The sequence below is a fragment of the Blennius ocellaris genome (genome assembly GCF_963422515.1).
Source record: "Blennius ocellaris genome assembly, chromosome: 3".
NCBI lineage: Eukaryota > Metazoa > Chordata > Actinopteri > Blenniiformes > Blenniidae > Blennius > Blennius ocellaris.
This window is the reverse complement of record NC_137652.1, coordinates 12102670-12124381: the sequence shown is the minus strand read 5'-3', so window position 1 is coordinate 12124381 and position 21712 is coordinate 12102670. Positions and strand designations below refer to the sequence as shown.

Sequence of the window (21712 nt, the reverse complement as noted above, 5' to 3'; positions counted from 1 at the left end):
TTAAGGACTGACTTATTTCAGTGAAGTACTCCCTCTCATTAAAAGTTTAGGGAACTATGAACTTTTTTTTTTTTTTTACATTTTGATAATGCTAATGCTAATCCTAACACTTAGTTTATATACCAACGATCAGCTAAAAGAACACTAAATAATTACAGCTGTTATTACTTTCACAACAGTGATCAGTCAACAACTCACAGCCAAACAGGATTGACATGAAAGGGGATTGTGTTTACAAATCCAGTTAAATCCAGTCGTCTTGTACTAGTTTGATCGGGATCAGAACTACAGTTTGTTCACATGTGAGCATTTGCTCTCGTCTTACTAAAACAATTGTCAAATGAACAAATGAACTTTGAACATTAAAAATGGAAGTCGTTTCCGGTGCCGGTATACAAGAGAGCCACGTGTGGCCTTCGGGCCCTCAGATGGGCCCATCGTTCCTCTCAGAAAATTCACTTTCCATTCTTTATTAAATCGGATGCTTTGTTAGAAACCAGGTGTTATTCAAAGTTTCAGCAGATGATTCAACATATTTAAACTGAACCTTTGTGCCATGGCTGTGATGTGAGCTTCAGACCAACAGAGGGGAGCATTTCCCTGGATTTTTCAGGATCGTACAACACAGCTTTATCGTGTCAGTGACCTATTTCAAAGCTTTGCTTGTTTTTAATCAAAACATGGATCATTAGTAATGTATAAACTGAGTACTTATTAATTATTTTTGCTGCAGCTCTCCTGCTGCACGCTACAGCAGCCACTGGTGTAGCGGTAGACTCTAAGGAACACAAATACAACATTTTCTGTAGCTTATGGAACTTACTAGAAGAGTCAGGAGGGGGCTTATCATTGTGTGGGGGGAAAAAAAAAAAAAAAAAAATCCTGGTGAGCTTTTTGGGGCCAAACGAACCTCACTCCTCTGCGGGTGAGAGTACAGCTGGAGAGATTATCCCATCCAACACGCGTCATCAATGTCGCCTCACAACAGGCCTCCAGTTGCTCTGTATGTTTTCGTGTGCATGTGTGTATATTCACTTCAATAATCGGCCCGGTTGGAGATGGCGGGCTGTACGAACATAAGCCGACCTGGAATTTTCTCAATAAAAGGTCTAATCTGCCCGCGAAGCTGTACAGTGTTAGGAGTTTCTTTCTTGTCGTTTCCTCATTCTTAACTTAATCAATTTGCCCGCATGCTGGACCAATTGAAAAAGTTTGGGGCAGATGAGGCTGAAAGTGGCTTCACGATACAGGACCTTTAGTATTTGGAAACAGTAGCTTTGGGGAGGAAAAAAAAAAAAGTTGAAATCATGTCAAGTTACTATTAAATGACAAAGTGTTGCAGTCAGGGTGAAATGTCAGCATCAGCACTTAATAGGTAAACTATAGAGCTGGAGCAATGAGGTGGCCGGCACTAAGGCTGAAAACGTGTTTTTATTTGTCTCATGGCAATTTACAACATATTCATGTCTCAGCATTCACCAACCCACCCCCCACCCCCCAATACAACTTCTTCACAGGAAGAATCCTCCAGTAGAGCCAGACAGAGGTGGCAGCCGTCTGTCTCAACCTGTCGGGTAAGGTCCTCGAAAAAAAGGTACACAAAAAGGGCAAAAGACAACCATCAAGGAAATACTATGTTCACATGTCACAGAACTGGTTCTGCGCCACCTTCGAAAAATGACAAAGATTAGATAGCATGAACTGCTGCAGGGAGACGTATAAAGTACGAGTAAGAGAAAAATGCAAATTTCTCCCTAAAATCTCAAGAGCAGCACAATAAAGACAACAGCCAAGGGAGAGACAAGGAAGGCTGTATGACACGTCCCAGTGAATAGGATACTTTCATATTAAACCTCTAACTCCGCTATCATCCTGAATTAAAACTCCACAAAATCAAAGTCTGAAAGTTTTGACTCCGGTTTTAATTTTGGAAGCTTTTCATGAGGCCAGCACCGTGAGCCTGCTGTGAGTGTGGAACTAACAGCTCTTATGACACCTGATTGTTGGGAGCTTGGTATGTTAAGATTTGAGCAAGAAATTCTCCCGTCGGTTTAACGAGAAAAAAACTAACTCATTTTTTACGACTGACATGTCAATTATTGCTAAATATCCCCATTTGCTATTCGTAAAGTTTGCAAAAAAACAACAAAACATGCTCCACGACAAGAAACTGCCCTGTACTTAATGGTTTCTGAAACCTCTCACTCACTAAGACCTCATTAGAATCTATTAGTCCTGCATTTTTCACACCCACGTACAGTACGTAAAGCTGTGCTGTAGATTTTGTTGCACGGTGGAGAATGACGCTTTTGTGTAAAGTACAAGGTCAGAACAAGCGAAGAAACCCTGCTGCTGCATCACAGCCGGATTTTCAACTGATCTTATCATGATACTTAATATGCAGAGGAGGAATAATATCAGTCTGTCAGATTAAAATCACTAGAATCCCAATCAATGCCACAAATATTATATTGCAATCATGTCTGGGAGACGAGCGCTGACTGTCGTGTGTCGATTCTCTTTCTAAACTTATCCTGAATGTGGCCTTTGGATGATTTTAGAATAAACCCTTATACACAATTGCACAGTTATTATAACGTGGATTTTGTCCTCAAACTGTTATATGTTATTGCTGATTTATCTCCTTCCAAGACGAGTATTACAAGCGTGCACACTCGCGTCCTTTCGTATAAATTTCTATTATAGATCCAGTTCACCACAATAGTAACACAATCCAAGTTTTCCTCCTCTCTCAGTTTTCCTCGCGGTTTGTGTGTGATGCCTCTGTCGAGCCCACTTGTTGCAGGTGAATGGCTACACCGCCTCGCGCCTTTGTCAGCCATTGTTGGGCCACACAAGAGTATCAGCAGAGTGTTTTCCTGGGAATCTGTGCTCTGCGTGTCTCAGGTCTCTCTCTCTCTCCATTGTGCAGTAATGAGGGCAGGGTCTGAGACGCTCTTTGTGGTGACAATTTGCTTTTGTTTACACCTTGTGAAAAAGGCAGCATGTGCACATCTGCAGGTTTCCGTCTGTGTAAACTAAAAGTTTTAAAGGTGCATATGAATCATTAATTAAGTCCAATTCATTAGGATTTTAGGGGAGTCAGTGTACACCTGGAGACGTCACCAGTCCGTCACAGTGGAACAGGTCCAGCAGAAATATATGGCATCAGACTGCCTGGCGGTGCAGTGGTTAGTTCATGTTTACTTTTAGGTTACAGACTTTTCCCCTGCAGAGTTTGCATGCTCTCCCTGCGACATGTTTGTTTAGGTTCTTGGTTACTCTATATGTCCTGTTGGTGTTCATGTGTCCTTGTTTGTCTGACAGTGTTTGACAATGTACCCTGCCTTTTGTCCGTCGTCAGATGCGATTGGGTCCAGACCCGCTCTACGAAGCACTATGTTTAGTGTGATTTCACTTTTTTTAATTCACTTCTAATTCACTGGGAAGTCACTGTAACAGACCCAGAAATAATCTCATACAAATCTACATGAAAATACTTATTTTTAATGTTTAATTTGGCACAGATTCAAACTAGCCATGTTTATTTTAGAGCGGCAGTTACATTAGCCTCCCTATCTCCAGACCTGTTTAGCCATACAAGCCATCTGCCAGCCATCATACCTGGATTATCAAACAATTCTTTGAGTAATTCCTACAAGTATGCCAGTGTTTTCCTCTGATGTCATCTTATTCTTTTAAAGTCTACTCTATCCTTGATTTTAATCCATTTTCCTTTATCTATTTTTTTTTTTGTTTGGTTATTGACCTGTCGAGCCTGTATGGTGAATGTGAGGAGGGAAGGTGTAGCAGCATAATTCACTGATGGTTGAGGATCACCTGAAAAAGCTTTAACTATGAACTTAATCCAAAAGGAAGGTTATAAATTCAATCTTTTGGCAGTTGGGATTTTTTTTCTGCTTCTTTAGCTTTAACTGAAATGCAGTTGCACAAAAGAAGAGCCTGAGAGTTAAAGGTCAGCAAATATGAGTGAAAAGTGAAAAAAAAAAAAAAAAGTCCAAGAGTAAAATTGTAACATTGTAGTTATTTCTCGTTACCTGAGAGAGAAAGTCATATATCTGAGGTGTGGTTTGCTAAATGTATTAAAGTCTAGATTGCAATCATTTCTTATTGCTTCTTGACAATTACCCCATATCATTTTTTTTCTAAGTTATATTTAATATATAATTATGTATTATTTGATAAAAATCCATCATTCCACGGGGAAAAAAAAGCATGGTCGTGCTTATTCACAGGGACAATCAGTTGACAGCTATAATGGTTCTTTTTAACTAACCAGTGCTGGTAGACAGAGTTGCTCAAATCTTGTGAATGATGTGAAACATTACTTGCATTGACAAATCAGAACACTCCCAGGGATTTAGATACACACCTAATGACCAGAATCTCACAGGAGACGGTAACCTCCAGCGAGCTTCGTGAAGCATCAGACATTTCATCTTAAGAAGGAAGCTCAGTAGTCAAGAAACAAACTGCAGTCAACTCGTACAGTGTGGAGAAAAATAGAGCTTCTCTTTACCTGAGGGCCCCCTGTTAGCTGTCAAACACTGGTATTTACCGATGACCACTGATGACCGGAGCAAGTGGATGAATCCAGTGGTTTCTGGGGTGTTCAGAGTCACACTTAAACACTCAGGGAGGATCAGGCATGAGGCATCTGGCTGATCTCAAAAAGAAGCTTCGTTTTGGTGTCACTTGATTTTAATATAAAAGTAGTAAATAACAAATGAATCATTTAAATTCCATAACTAAAGAAGGCCATGCCAAACATTCAGCTGATTCTGCTAAAGGAGCGTGTTCGGTGTGGAGTAGTTGAGTACCCTCGAGTGCGTCACCTGATCACAGCCTGAATGAGGATGAATGGCACTTGTTCAAAACAGGGACACTTTGTTAAAAGGGCTGCACACACAATCATTTCCATGCTCAGGTAAACCTACACCCGGTGGCAGAAAGGTTTTTTATGGTAGCCAGTCACGATGACTCGAATCAGGGACTGTTTCACGGTTTTGTATTTGTGATGCTGAAATAGGAGAGATCACCTGCAGAGCCTTTACTCCCCCGTTGTATGTGCACAGTTTATTCAGGGCCTGTGAGAGCTGTTAAGTAAGCAATAAGCCAAATGTATTGAGCAACACGTTCAGTGATCCGACCTCCTCCACTGCTGGAGTTCAGCTGCTGTGTTGAAACATCGCCTCTTTGTGTGAGTGTGACTGACTCAATCTCAGTTTCCTACACACACACACACACACACACACACACACACACACACACACACACACACACACACACACACACACACACACACACACACACACACACACACACACACACACACACACACACACACACACACACACACACAGCGTGTGTGCCTGTATATATTTTATCTGAAAGTAAGCCTGTCTGTTAGTGAATAGTGTTGTTATAGTTAAATAAAAATGCAGCTTCCTTTCACTTCCGTTGTCATTCTGGTGGTTGGCCGATTGTCTCTCTCTCTCTCTCTCTCTCTCTCTGTATTTGTCTTTCTGTCTCTCTGTTAGTCTCTCTCTTCTCACTCACATCTTCTGATCTCTATGACAACCGGCTGTCACAAAGACGTCGCTCACACGACGCACCTGAGAGCAGGAAGAAGGAAGTGCATGGTCCCGCCCACGCCAAACACTTCAAGGAATCCAGGTAAGCAAATACACACAAACACACACACGCACACACATGTACACACACATAAACACCTATACGGTATACAGAGAGCAAAACACACACATACGCACTTACACAATGTTGGATGAGGGGTGACAAATGGAGCTCTGGAGTGTTGAAACAGGTATACGTGATCAAACAAGAGAATTCATGTGTGTGTGGGGAGGAAAAGAGGTTCTGTGTGAAGCGGAAGAGTCGGCGCTTCCAATTTAGCCAGTGACATATCGTCACTGTTTTACTTTCAGTTCAGCCTTTGCAGCCAGAGCCCCTTCAGCAAAGGCGGGGAACTGTTTATCTTGCACTCAAAGTTTCCGATTTCGAGCGTGTCGGTCAGATGTGTGCCATGTCGAGGGTGTGTGAGTTGTTGTTATGCGGGGTTGTCATTACAGAGGGATCTGCAGCCTGTACGTCAAAGGAGTGAACCTTATAGCCCAGACACAGCGGGTCATCGTGACCTCGGGGGTACGTGTATTTGTGAATGAGCGAAGACTGGTCTCTGCGTGACCAACGGTTAATGAGCAAGTGTCGGATGTGGATTGCCGATCATGCGGCGATGTGAGGTTTTGGGCAAGGTGTGCAAGGAAACTCCTTCAGAGGAATGCTGCTCTGGCTGCTATGATTCAGGTCGGACTGTTTGCACGCACACACACACACACACACACACACACACACACACACACACACACACACACACACACACACACACACACACACACACACACACACACACACACACACACACACACTGGGATTGGATAGAGCCACGAGAGGATAGCATTTCCCATCCGGAATGATAGGCGGGAGAGCAGGAGGGAGGGAGGAGGTGTGCTGGGGGTTTGGACAGTGAGATTCTGGTTTGGTGAGTTTTAGTCGCCGGCACTGTGTACACCATACACAGATCGAGACGGAAGGAGAGAGATACGAGCAGCACGGGAGACACAGAGACATTAAATGAACGCTGCCAGAGGAGAAGAGTTGGGAGGAGACGGACAGCGAAGGTCCCGCAGCAGCAGCACCTTCACTCTACGAGCTTGACCTGGAGCCCTGCGTCCGCTATGGTGCGCAGTGGAAAAGACAGATTTGTGGTTCTGTTGGGATGAAGGGAGTCTTCTTGTGTGTGTTTCCTGGGATGATTAGTGTGTTGGTGTAAGTGCTCAGAACTTTTTCTTTCTTTCATTTTACTCCCTCATCTCTCCCCCCCTTCTCAGCTCTAAGGAATGTGGGGCTTATGTCAGTGAGAGTCAGGTACAGACTCACTAATTACCACTGCCCTTCCTCCCTCCATCTCTCTCTCCCTCTCTCCCTCCCTCCCTCCCTCCCTCTTTCTACCTCCTCCTTTCTCTCTCTGTGGCTCTCTCCTTCAACTCCGTTACCTCCTGCTCTCTCTTCTCTCCTCTCCTCCACTCGGAGACCTTGTGTGCTCCCCCCTCTCCTGTCTCCTGCTGTTACGTCTACAAGTGCCGTCGTGACTGGAGCAGAGGAGAGACAAACAGAGAGGATCTGAGTCAGGATCCAAAAAAACAACAAAAGGAGAAGAGAAACTCTGACTTGTCCTCTCCTCCAGTGTGTCTGTTAGAGCTGTAGGCGATCTGTTCTGACTGTGTACTTCTTGGGGGGGGACCTGTCATTGAAGACAGGAGGTGCCCGGACAGTGAACACGAGGCCGGAGAGAACCTGACGGACGACTCAGCGGAGGAGAGAAAGCAGAGGAAGATGAGAAAGTGACAGGCTGGATCGTTGCTTTTGAACGGTGGCAAAAGAACCGACAGCGACGCCGTGACTACATGTCCCAACACCCTACAGGTCGGCTGCAAACTCATCACGTGTCTGTCTGTCCTTCATTCTGTCTCATTGATCTTTAGGCTTCATAGTGACGCTGAATGTATGGTGGCGGGACATGTCATGTTTTGTCACCTGGAGTTTTAGGACACACACACACACACACGCGCACACGCGCACACACACACACACACACACACACACACACACACACAGTGGGTATCTGGAAGGACATTTCTTCAGCTGGTCCAATGTTCACGCTGACCCAGCTGACTGCTCTAACCTTCACTGCAAGGTTACGGGATGAGGACTGGATGTTTATTTGTGTGTGTGTGTGTGTGTGTGTGTGTGTGTGTGTGTGTGTGTGTGTGTGTGTGTGTGTGTGTGTGTGTGTGTGTGTGTGTGTGTGTGTGTGTGTGTCAGAAACTGGTTGAGCAGGGCGTCAGTTAGCCTTGGGTGTCCTGTTGTTGCACAAACGAGATTTAGATGTGTGACGGTGTGTACATGGTTCATGTGTGTTTGAATGTGTGTGTGGTGCCACTCGCGTCTAGCCGATTTAATTTCACTCTGACAAACTTCTTGAGAAGGATGCTTTTATTTAACATACAATCGGGGCGTAAGCATTTTTTTCCTCAAAAGTTCTAATGAGAAAAAAAAAAGGTTTGACATTAGAATACTGAATGTCAAAATATCAAAATGTGCAATTAAAGAGTAATCATTTTAGATAAAACTCAACACGACTTTCAACAACTGACTTTCTGTTCCTTGACAATCACATGTGGAGATATAAGATAGGGTGGCAGCACCTGTTAAATGTTTGTGTCTGAGATCGTTGTCCTTCTTTTACTTATCATGCAAAGGCGCCACATTGCAGGGACTCTTCCTTTATTGACAATAAGTAAGCCCCTATTATCATAAATCACTAAATGTCAGTTAAATACATAGTTTCTGGCTAAGTGCAGAGTGTAGGTTAATGTTAGGGTTATGAAGGTGGTGGTTACGGTTATGGTTTAGGGTAAGTCTTGAAAAATGTAACGTTTTCAATGTAATGATGCTGTGTGGTTACAATTATGAGCCCGGCTTTCTTGTACTGTAAATACTGATGATAGAGTGACATGTAAAGTATTTACATTCCCTCAAAAAAAAACCCCAACACAAATAGGTACCAATAATGTTTTTTTAATAAAAAAAAAAAAAGAATAGTTGACTTTATGTCACTCTGTCAGAAAATATTTGTGGCATTTTTGGTGATTGTGTCAGTGAGTTCAGGAGGTGAATGATATTTATCACAACGCTCACTGTGTCACATTCCACCACTGCAAAAAAAAAAGAAAAAAAAAAAGAAAGAGTCAAACAAACCACGAAAGATGGGAATTTATGTCTAGACATTTTCCCTAGTTTGACCTTAGTGGTAGTATTGTGTTTGGGCCTGCTCTGGTTTCAGGAAGACGGGACAGTTTCTTAAAAAGGGGAAAACACTATAACATTTTGTAAAAGCAGGAGGGCAGCAAGTAAGTGGGAAAATATCATTTTGAGCAAACGTCAGACTTAAGGAAGAGAAACAGCTTAAACTGCACGATTTACACACACGCACACACACAGAGGCAGACTTGATATGTGGTCACATGACTGTCACATGATCATCCCATGCTCTTAATGGGGAAGCGCACATTCAGTGTGGTGTGTGTGTGTGTGTGTGTGTGTGTGTGTGTGTGTGTGTGTGTGTGTGTGTGTGTGTGTGTGTGTGTGTGTGTGTGTGTGTGTGTGTGTGTGACAAAGCCATGAGCCCTAATCCACAAACAGAAACCTGAATCTGCTGTGTAAAGACTGATGCGGCTGAGAGAGAGCGAGAGCGAGAGAGAGAGAGAGAGAGAGAGAGAGAGAGAGAGAAAGAGAAAGAGAAAGAGAGAGAACCTGTTAGCACTATTGTGTTGTTTATGAAACACCTGTAACAGGATCTGATCAGCCTGGCTCTCCTCTCTCTCTCTCTCTCTCTCTCTCTCTCTTTCTATTTGTCACAAACACACATACCTGGAGAGCACAATGGCCACATTCTTCCCCTTTATCAGCCCCCCACCTGCCTCAGTGGCTCCCCTCCGTTTGGGCTGAGTAGTGACAGAATGAAGGTAGACTGAAGGCGAGAGAGAGAGAGTGAGAGAGAGAGAGCAACAAACAGGTGAGAAAGTGAGGGAGCAGTCTGACGTAGAATAGAAAGAAAAATGCTTTAATGCTTTTATTTACACAAGCAACCAAAATGGATTCTCTTTATGTGGACTGCAGAGATAAAATACAAAATAGAGGTGCAGGCAATAAGGTCGACACAGATATTAGCCAGAGAAGGGGGGTAAATGGAGAAATACCATTTGGGGAACAGTTTAACAAAAAAATGTGTTTCCCTTTTCTCGCTTAATGTTCCTATTACTGTAACGAAACCAACTCATTATTAACCAACCAAATTATATTAGTTAAGTTTAGGAAAGTATCATGTGCAGTCAGTCTAATATAGAGCAAGTATCAGCTTAAAATTGCTGAAGCTTTGCAGCAAGTACAAATTCTACCTTTTTGTTAAATCTAATAAAACCTGGATAAACGTGTTCAAACTTTCTCCCTTAAGGTAACCAGGACCGACAGAAGTTGTCTAAAGGCCTTGTGTATTGGAATAAACTAGGAATGAATGGTATACATGAATTACTGACCAAAAACAGACCTTTGGAATTTTGGTTATCCCATCTGAACCTCCATTGCATCCTCTTTCTGGTGACTGAGTCATATTTCCTACAGCTGCAGATCAGTTTGCTGATTAGTTCGAAATTTCTGCCAAACGTCTTAAGACATTTTTCATTTTTCGAAATGATTGTTTGGAACCGAATATGTTTCATAATGCGATGTTCAGGACGTGTGTGTGTGTGTGTGTGTGTGTGTGTGTGTGTGTTTAATATGAAAATGCCTTCACTGAATACTTTAAAGAGGTGTGTGTGTGTTCTTGCTCCTGTGGGTGCTGCTATTATTAGGCTAAGCAGTGTAAAACTTAAAGTGACAGCTGACTGAATTACTGACGTAATTAAGATCTTCCCTCTGAGACGAGACATTGTGCAAGTAATAAATATATCTTGTGATGGCTTGCCAGTGTGAAAACACAGAAACTTCAAGAATCACCTGCTTTTAGATCCTCACCCATCCTCTCCTCCGAATGGGAATATTTTAGGAAGAGATATCGAAGTTATCGCTGTGATGTGCCAGAGATCAGAATCCACCATTGGTGAAATGTTCATTTCGCATTAGCTAACCAGGAATAATGTATTTGCAAGATAAGTGCTGATCAGATATATCATTGGATTATTTTTAGAACACGATGTTAAAACTGACCTGCTAAATGTTAACTGCATATTTACACCTTTATTAGGTAAAGGACTGTATTTGCTTTCTTTCTATAACTTCAAAAACTAACTTTGATAAGTTAAAGTTTTGCTGGACATTAAGATGGGCACAGCTTGAGACGGATTTTTTCCAATTTGTAAAAATTCTGAAAGTGGATGACACTTCTCGTAATGACAAAGACACCATTGTTTTTTTTTTTGTTGTGTTATTATTTTTCTTTCATTTTTGACACCATATTTGATGAAATGCAGATAAAACCAATGTCAGTATGGTTATTATATGTCCAATACTTCCAAAAAGTCATTTCGGCTGCTTATTTGTAAATAATAAATCATACTGTGGGACATTCGTACTCGATAGTGAATCAAATGTGGGGAAAAAGTCTGTATAACATTTACAGATTTTCAGAAAGAGTTCATTACCGTCACAAATCTGCACAAGAAACTCTGGTGAGTGATCAAGGCCGTACGATCACGTGACTAATTAATGTCAAAGATTTGTAAAGAGCCACTCTCTTAAAAAATCTGGGAGGGACGATCCAGAGTATAAAGGAGCTTTTCACGTGCTGGTATTTGACGCTCTGATCACAAACAAAAGATTCACCGCAGTTTAATTAGGGAGGGGGCAGAAGCATCAGCAAGAGATTTCAAAATCTGGATTAACTGTCGGGACGGATTGATTTCACAACACGTTTTTATATTCCCTGTTCTCGTAATTAAGATCTTCCCTCTGAGACGAGACATTGTGCAAGCGTCTTTCTTCTGGGAATGGCGCTGGACGGTGGAGTGTGTAAACAGGTGACATCGACTCACTGCGAAGGCTGCATCAACAGTCTGCCTCCCTCCTTTTTCCTCAGTCCCCTGCCTTCCGCTGTTCAACCTTTGACCCCCGCGTGACCTCTCCACCCCCCCAGCGTGGTGACACCAGTGAACCCTCCGTCCTCGCCTCCCTCCTCCCCTTCCTCCCCCCCTCCTCTGTCCTCCAACCTGCTCGCACACTAATGCCGTTATTATGCTTCATTTCACCGCTTCTCACTTCGTCCACCAAGCAGAGTTGCACTGAAGAGCAGACACGCACACGATTCAAATCGAAGTTTGTGAATCCACCTTTGTGCTTCTTCTGTTCATTCTGCTGGTGATGAATGGTAAATAAATGGTAAATAAATTTAACAGGCTGGAGATTCTTTGTATGGCAACAGAAAGCAAAAACCAAGACGGAAAAATGAGAGAAACTGTTTCTTTACTTGAGTAAAAGTAAAGAACTACTAAGAGCATTTCTACTGGCAGGTCTTGTTTCCCAAACTGCGGTTGCAGAAAAACCTTTTGGAAACTTTCTCATGTTAGTTTCTATCATTTGAATTATGAATATTGCCTTACAATAGCAGTTTGTTGATATGCGTCTGTTGAGTGAGCACAAATTGATTTTTTTTTTTTTTTTTTTCATGTGGCAGGAGTCATGCGAATGCCAAGTGATTGCTGTGCGTCATCCATGCAAATTCAAGGCAAATTTTGGGTCCAAATTTTGCAGGAGTTTCATGGAGTAATCGTGTGACATAAACAAAACACTAATTTCACTGTGATTCTTTAGTGAAATGTTTCAGAGTCACCTATTTTCGCACATTTTAAAATTCGCTGCAAGTGGTTGTTTTCACCCATCTATCTATTACAGACTGTCAGTGGGTCGTTTTCACTACTGTCCTCCATTTTTCTGTGTATTTTTCCGTTTATGTGACAATTGTCCATCTATTGAGGATAAAATCAGACAGGGTCTTTGCAAAGTCCCACTGTAATGCACCGTTTCCATACACCCTCTAAATAAGTAACATTTAGAACAAATTGTGTTACATCTGCCATGTCTGAATTTGTGAAAATCCATTAAAAGTTCAAATGAAGTTGAACCACCTCTCTATTTAAGAGAAAAACAGGTTTGGTATCATCCACTGATGTCAAGATTTGAACTATGTGTGACTTTGAATGATCAAAAACGTGAAGGAGCGATCTGATAAATCTCAGATCTGAAGCTCCACTATACTAAAGATGTCATGATGTTTCTGCATCCTCAAAGGAGTTGACTTCCACTTCTGGCTTTAAAGTTAAAAAAAAAATAAAAAATAAAAAATTGCAAAGGCTTTGAAATATCTTCTTAAAAACATCTTTTTATTTATTTGCCACTAAACATTTTAGTTTGGTGTGAAAACATCTATTGCACTCCAAACCAAACCAAAAACTCTCACCAGGATCGACTCTGTGAAAACCTCCCGACTCACAAACAACCTTTGACAGTGTGACTGTTGTGGTTACTGTTTCAAACCACCGACTGTGACATCTTCATCAGTCACATGGCATTCAGCTGACCAATCCAAAGCCTCCATACATACTCTGTGTCATTCTCTTTTGTATGCTTGGCCGAGCTGAAACCTGCAAATCTATCATTTAGTGTGACGCACGCACGCACGCACGCACGCACACACGCACACACAGAGCATCCTGTTGCCTGCTCTCAAACAGAGCCCTGTGTGCATACCTGTTGTCACACAATGGGCCATTTGTCTGGACGGCAGGTCAAGAGACAAGGTGTGTGTGTGTGTGTGTGTGTGTGTGTGTGTGTGTGTGTGTGTGTGTGTGTGTGTGTGTGTGTGTGTGTGTGTGTGTGTGTGTGTGTGTGTGTGTGTGTGTGTGTGTGTGTGTGTGTGTGTGTGATGTGATTTATTTCAGGCAGGGATCACAAGCCAATGTAGATGGCGTTGAGGGGTGTGAGGAAGAGAGTGGGTTTGGGGAGACGGGGAGATCTCAGGATCAGGACCGACTCCGAACACTTATGGCTCCACAGTCACGTTTTTCTCATGTTAGACTTATTTCACTGGCTTTTTTTTATTAGATTGCAAATCTCAAAAACATGCATCCTAAAATCTAATTCGTCATTGTAATCCAAATCATGTTTTTGTTACAAATTACATGAAGATTTACATAATAACTTACTTTATCAACGAAGGCAAATTCTTCTGACGTGGCAGTTTGAAAAGAATCATGCACGCACGCACATGCGCACGAACCCACATTATCCCCCCCCTGTGCTAGAATGGAATGTTCCATAAATCGAGTGGGACCATGAAACCATTCACAAAACAGACACAAAGTGGCCACACACAGAAACTCACTTTTATGTATGGACACACACACTGCCTTGCTCCCGTCATCATTCACCTGTCTTCTGCCACCCTAATATCCCCACACTCCTTTTCCCCTACTCTTTCCTCTTTTTGTAGTTTCAGTACAAGAACAGGTGGACTGGTAGATAACACGTTATGTTAACATGATTTTTAAAATTTTTTTGGGAGTAATTTCCTTTTAATTTTTCTAATTATTGCCACTCTGTTTTGGTGTGATGCGGCTGAAACTGTTTAGCAGTGTAGCTATGGTGTGTATTCAGCCTGCGTCCTCTGACCACCGCTGAATTCCACCGGCTTTTCTTTCCTCCCTTATCTGCCCGTTTTACTTTCCCCACTCACTTTACACTTACATGTGTGTGTGGTTGTCAGGGTACTGCAAAAATTATTTTATACAGAAAAAGATAATTGCAAATAATTGTCATCTCATCATTCACATTGAGTTGTCTCTGTGGTTACTGTACCACTGTTGGTTTAATGACGAACAGCTGCACCCAGCTGACTAAGCCTTTGTGTGTCATTTACCATTTGACACACTCCATTGACTTTCCATCTTCTTTTTTTTATATGTATTTGAATTGTGTGATTTTTATGAGCCGTGCCATAAATACGGTGCTTGTTTTTGCGACCAATGCTTGGTTACGTCAAAGCTCATATATACAAAAATGACTGTCGTGACAAGAGCCATGTGTTTTGCTCTGACTGCGGGACAACTTTAGGAGCGTTTAGATGCTTTTCACCTGATTTTGCTTATATTTTGAATCAGCTGTGGATGTTTAACATCAATTGCAGTCATGCATTTCAATGCAAAAGCTCTGAAAACACGGCTTCTGTCTGACTTTAACAGTCCCAGTTGATGGGCTCAGATATTGGCAGGATCTCCTCCATTCTGTTCTCTTGTTTCATCCACACTCTGCCTGCACTCAGTCACATGAGAGTTTGTGTCGGGAGAGAGGACAGTCATCCACACTGACGTTACAACGGTCACTGGTTATTGACCAGATAACAACCAGTCACTGCATTGTGGTCAGCAGTCATGAGGATGACTCCTTTTAGTGGCGTCTTCACATTTTTCAGTTCTCTCAGAGGCTGGTCTTCATATAACCCCCACCCCCCCCTCCTCCTCTCTTCCTTTCTTTGTTTCCTTGACCTTGGCTTTGATTGTAGTGCCTGAACACACCACACACACACACACGCTGCTGCTCTGCCACTGGTTCGCGACAAACCACATGATTATAGCATCAGCTGACTAAATTCTGGGTAAAAGGGGAAACTTAGAGGACGTGTGTGTGTGTGTGTGTGTGTGTGTGTGTGTGTGTGTGTGTGTGTGTGTGTGTGTGTGTGTGTGTGTGTGTGTGTGTGTGTGTGTGTGTGTGTGTGTGTGTGTGTGTGTGTGTAACCTAATTCTGTTTACATACCAATTTGGTCTCCATAATAAGATATTTAACTTTTTGGTTAAGACTTGTGTTAGATTTACACTAAAGTTCAGGTTAATATAAACTTGTCAAGGTGAGACTCTGCCTGTGTGCCTGTGAGTAGAAAAGCTCACTTCTGTGTGCTGAGTCATTCTGTTAATCAGAAACAGGGCAGTGGGATTGGCTGACAGTGGTTACAGGATGTGAGGTGAGCCTTTGAATGAGGAAGTGTTACAACTGAACAGAGCCAAATGTTTCCCTCAGAGTTTTTTAAGCAGCTCAGCACTTTTTTGAACATTATCCAGAGTTTGTGTGACACCCCGTGGCGTTTGTTCCGTCTGATGGAATGGTGGTGAACAGTTCAGCAGAGGATCTAGTTTGCACTTGTTTTTGAGTCTTTACATTCCAATTTAAACATTTCCACTCAAATAAATTGGTATGGCTAATAAAGATTTACTTCACTATTGACTGTTTCTTTAAGATGTATTATATTGGAATATATTTTAACCTTATTTTACCTTTCTGATACTAATAGGTGCTGATTCTTACCTGAAGCTCACCAATATTTTTGCTCGTTGGAAATCTTATATACAGTATTTAGAAAAAACAACTTCATTGACACATTTGTAAAAGAAGACATGAGGAAATAATACGTTAGAATTTTTAATATTTAAATTTTCAATGTAGGGTTTACATTCCATGTTTGAGATAAAACTTTTGTTGTTAGATTAACATGTTTGCTTTTTTTTTTTCTTCATCAAATACATTTCCTCCCCGATAATTTCATGATCTAGTAGATAAGGCTTTTACTTGTTTATGATGGTTTTTTTCTGCTGACCTGTCCTTGGATATACCATTCAGAACATAATAATGGTAGAAGATAGATGATAGATAGATGTTACATTTGTTGTTGTTGTTTTTTTATTAAATAGAATATTCTATACTCTAAGTTTTCAGTGCTTTCTAACCCACCACTATATGTCTTTAATATCTCATAGCAGATGCTCTGACTTGAATGGTTTCTGGCTCTGGTGAAGGTGAGATCTGCTGCCCGCTGGATGTATTTTCATTACAAACAGGCGCCTTGTTTTGTTGATCTCCCGTCAGCCGTCGCCATGTATGCCAGGAACGTTACTGTCATGTTTATGTTTCTATTAACGGCAGTAACGAGTTCAACGTTTACATTCAATACAATGAGGGATAATCCTGCCTGTGACATGAGCTCTTACAGAGCTTCTGCAACTTGATTCTGATAGGTTTTTAAAATGTGTGTGTGTGTGTGTGTGTGTAGGGGGTGGGGGGGGGGGGGGGGGGGGTGGTGGGGGTCGAGGGGGTCCTGCTAATGATATGTCAGGAGGTGAATATAGTTTCTTTCTCAACTGCCACTGCTCCACTATGATTTTACGTCTACCTCCAAAAGATGACTAATAACAATGTGAAGCAGACGGACTAGTATATAAATATGAGTCTTTCGGTGCATTTCTGTGTTTGTATGAATACAAGTTAGAAAGTTGTTGAGTTAACAGGCCTGTTTAACAGTAAACTTTAGTGTTTATAAGGCTCCAGGTCCAGTCCTGTAAACATGAATTACTGACTGAATGGCTAAACTTTTACTACTGACTCCTTGTATCCATTTCAAATTAAAAGCCTTTTGTGTTTCTGCACCGTTCAGTCTTATACTTGCTGTCTTGACGAGGATCTGCTAATTTGCAGAGCTTTACAGTACCATATCAGACCAGTACCATTGTACACTGGCCTTAAATTACATTGATACACATGAGTGTGCCTGATGAGTTTGACTGAATGTCACGTGTATTTGCCAAAAAGAAAAAAATCAGAGTAGACTCTCCTCCATCCATTTCAATGACGTTTTTTCTGATGTTGTCTGTTTGCAGCCTCTTATGGTTAATATCAGACCTGCAGTGCTATCTTCTGCTGATCTGATCCTGCTGTTTTTCTTGTGTATGTTTGTGTTATTTGGGAACTTCACTAATCCAATGGTTTTTTTTTACAAGTTCTTGTTATCTGTATTGTGACCTCCTTTATGATATTTTGCTCCAGTATTTTCTTTTGCTTTTTGTAGTTTTCTTCCCTCTTTCTCCATCTGCTCATAGATATACTTGGGTTTTAAATATGGCTTTGAAAACATACACAATTTCACGAATGTTTTCTTATGGTACGTGTGAGAAAAGAGTACTTGTACTTGTACGTTCTTGTTTTATATGAGATATGAGATTATATAGCACTAGAAGGCTATAAGAAAGCCCAGCAGTAAAAGTATGTTACCTTTTAGTGTGTTACTGGTTTTATTGATTATTTGGATATGGATCTAAAAGCTCTGCAATTGGCTTCAAAGTGAAACATTAACAAGTTTGTTTTCTTGTTCTAATCTTTGCCTTTCTTTTTTTTCCTTCTTCTTGTCTGGAACATTCAAACATGATCTCTGATGACTAATTATCTGAAAGCACAGGTATTATTTACAGCCTTATCTCAACTCTGGGCTTTTTGTTCACGACTGAGGAGGTGATGCAGCGTGGTGACCATAAAGTCATCCTGGTGTTTTAATCATGAGCCTACCGACCTTTTAAAATTAGTTTATGACTTTGTATGGCTTTCATTCTAACCGTTTACGCCCTGCTATAGAGGGAATAGGTTTGTAAACTTTGAACTGGCTATCTGCGTGCATTGTGTGTATGCCAAAAAAAGGTTAAAATCACTGATTGTGTGTCCTTCATTAACAGAGTCGTTGGTTAATGTGTTACTTGTACGATGGCAATAGAGCAAGCACAAACAAATACTTGCATTGGAGTAAAGCTTTATGGGGTTTTTTTTTTTAGGTTAAAGTCCTAAATATTGTCTCCGCCAATCCTGACTGACACTCCTGGCGTTTGAGTGAAATTCGAATAAATGTGACTGTGTTAGGCTGGTTCACATTTCACTTCATCTTCACTTGAGTCGCGCATCAGCGTTTAAGTGAGTGAGTTTCAGGTCATTTCAGTTGAATCACAACAGAAAGAATTTGTCCTTGGTGGTCTTGGTGTCCATCAACAGCTTATCAACAACAGCAAAATTAATTTGCAGATAGAATAATAGAAGATTTAAGTAACCTCCTTTATCGTACCAAACATCCATGTTTAACATAAAAAAAAGATCCTTCTTTTTGCTTTAAAAATAAATCAACATCAAATTAATGGGCTGATTTATCTAGTTCGGTCGACCACTCACACCTGAAGCGACAGATCCTGAAATGTTTGTTAAATATTCATGGTTTTCTGTAGTTTTTGCTGCATATACAATGAATATTGTTGGACTTGCTGAGTATTTGGCAGTCTGGATGTTTTAAAATATATTCAATGGGCTTTTTTTTTTAATCACATATTAATGTTTCCTACACCAATAGAGTAAATAATCTCTATCGCTACAAAATAATTACTTTCATAATTATCAGATTCATTTATGTATATATTCAGAACAGAGTGGCAAAAAGTACTTTAGCATATGGAGATTAATATAGATATTTCTTAAAGTGACATTTTTAAACTTTTATCTATTGATTTTTTGATGCTTTGCATCAAAAATATACTGCATGAGATAATGGTGCTGCTGTGGATGTGTTTTTGTGACCAGTCAATGTGTTTTTGTGACCAGTCAAATGTGTGGAAGATTTGAACTGAGAAGTCCATAATCTCGTCATTATTCATCACTGTACACAGACTGGATTGTATTTCTCAGCTGATTTTTTTTTTTTTTTTTTTTAATCCAGTGATTGAAACTGTTTTCAGTTCAGCACAAGTCCATTACTTTGCCCTGATTACTGATTTTCAATCTTCAGTATTCGTCATACGCTCTGAATCTTTATCTCACACCTCTCCTTTTTGTTGGATTCCTTATCTGGAATAGAGTGACTGAAGAAAGGATAAAAATGGTGGTGGAGGAGGTGGTGGTGGGTGCTCCGTGTGTCGAGTGGCCCCACCTCTCCCCTCCTAGCCATTGAGAATAAGTAAACACTAAACCACCTTTGCGTATCTCTGTACTCAAACACCCAGACACAAGCAGGGAAGGAGACAGTCTTAGAGTCGCAGGCTGTCAACGCCACAGGAACGTGAATGGACCGACAGGGAGAGACTTTGACACAAGTGTGAGAGAGCAAAGTGACTCCCAAAAAGAAAAAAGAAAACTCACTCACTGACGGCATTTCTTCGGCTTGTCAAGCGATCTCTGCACTCCTGAGTTTTCCGAGCTTGGGATACAGGTAAAGTGTTGATCTATCTTGGGTGTCTCTGTGTCTAGACTTTTTGAACCATGTTGAAGGCTCTTTTACAACTGTGGCATGTTTTATCCTGTCCGGCTGCATATGGATTTAAAATAAGTCTGGATTAACGAAGAAATCTGATGTTCCAGTGAAATTCAGCCGAATGTCAAAGTGTCAGTTGTTTTTTGTAGATTTATATCACGACTAAACCCTGTAGTCCTGTGACTCCTCTTTATGAGACTGCTTTTGCCTTATAGTTAGAGTTTAGTCTGTCATTCTTCTTTTCCTCGTCACATTGAGGAAATATCCCGCTTTGGTTTTAGTGCCGAGAGACGTTTCACCACTTCATCAGAGGAGAGAACAAAGTTACTCAGACCAATCATTGATTGGAATGGAGATCAGGGCATCCTCACAACGAAACCAGTGGAACCAGTGGAGTGACGTGTGTGTGTGTGTGTGTGTGTGTGTGTGTGCGTGTGTGTGTGTGTGTGTGTGTGTGTGCGTGTGTGTGTGTGTGTGTGTGTGTGTGTGTGTGTATGTGTGTGTGTGTGTGTGTGTGTGTGCGTGCATGCGTATGTGCGTGTGTGGCGTGGGGGATAGAAATGCTTCAGTGATTACATAGAGAGAAGCTGGTATTATTGTCTATGGACTTCCGGGTGCTTTGTCATATAATATCTGGACTTTTACCCCGGTGAGGCGAGCTGTTTGTTTTTGAGTGTGTGCGTGCGTGCGTGCGTGCGTACGTGCGTGTGTACGTGCGTGGTAGCTGGCGCTACGTTCAAGCGGAATTTTTTTCATATGATTGAAGTGTGAGAAATGGGAGGCAAAACAGGCTTTTCTCATGAATCCCTTCCCACTTGTATTTCCTATTAGGAAACATACATTACACGAACGATGACAAAATCGTTTTGCTGAGAGCGCCACCACTTCAGTTGTGCTCTTTTTGTGTGACTGTGCCATTACCACACTGGCTCATTTTACTGTGTTTGTCGACAGGGTGCGCCCGACTATGTATGAGGGTGAATGAAAAATTGCGTTTTGTGTTGGGTGACCAGCAAATATCTGGCTCTTTTATAGTTAAGCGTGTCAGTCGTCACTGGATCGCTCGCTGATTTACACTCATGGACTCTTGGGCACGCAGTCTGACGGAGGGCCACTCAAGCCTTTATCACGAGTGAGCCACGTTGCCAGCGTCATTAGTGATCATTTGAAACAATGTCTGCCGCGGCCTTGAGCGGGCTCGCTGATTAGCCCGAGGAATGTGTTTGTCTAAGGACGCAAAGTCCCTCTCAGCTAGCGCTGAAGCTAAAGCAGCTCTTCTGATTAGTAGCGACCATGTTTCCGTACGAGGAGACCTTGCCGGCTGACCTCCCCGGAGCTGGGGGGGGGGGGGGGGGGGGGGCTCTCAGAGCAAATGAAGTGGAAGTGGTTAGTGCGGGGCTGGAGGTGGTCACTTACGCACCCTGACCGACCTGAAATTCTTCAGGCAGGTTTCACTTTGAAGGGCTTCCTCGCACCGAGGGAGGCCTGAACATTTGGTCCCCCTCCTCTCTCTTCTTGTTAGCCTCTCCTGCTCTTCTCCATCGGATCTTTGCCTCCTTAGACCCCCCCCCCCCCTCTACTAATGTGCCTTCTATTCTCCACCCCCTCCCCATCCATCCTCGACCCCCTTCTGCTGCTCGTCTTTGAGCTTGGATGAACCAGAGGAATGAGGCGACAGGTACATGGATGGAAGGAAGAAAAAGAAGACAAGAAATGTGCTGAGATTTTGTAAAATATTCTGGGATTAAGTCTCTTGGAAAAATGTATATCTAAGCAATATATAGAAAATTCTGATGATTTTTTAAAAAATTATTATTATTATTATTATTATTATTACTTCAGTCAGCATGGCAACACAATAATCTAATGTAGTTCATTCTGTGCAGCCAGCATGTTGATAGCTGAGCTACATGAACTGTTACATGAGGACATCACGCATCCTGAGAGGTCAGCCTCACT

At 41.8% G+C, this 21712-nt stretch overlaps 1 protein-coding gene across 3 annotated transcripts in view; it reads left to right on the top strand.

Moving 5' to 3' along the window:
* Nucleotides 1-6641: 6641 nt before the first annotated feature.
* Nucleotides 6642-21712, top strand: part of rbm47 (RNA binding motif protein 47) — a 30404-nt gene continuing 15333 nt past the window's right edge. For 2 of the 3 annotated variants that reach the window (XM_080521073.1, XM_080521071.1), the window contains exons 1-2: nt 6642-6779; nt 7355-7524. The gene's annotated coding sequence lies outside the window, so the exon portion shown is untranslated. The remainder of the gene's footprint in view (nt 6780-7354; nt 7525-21712) is intronic. The other variant, XM_080521072.1, reaches the window with a different exon arrangement.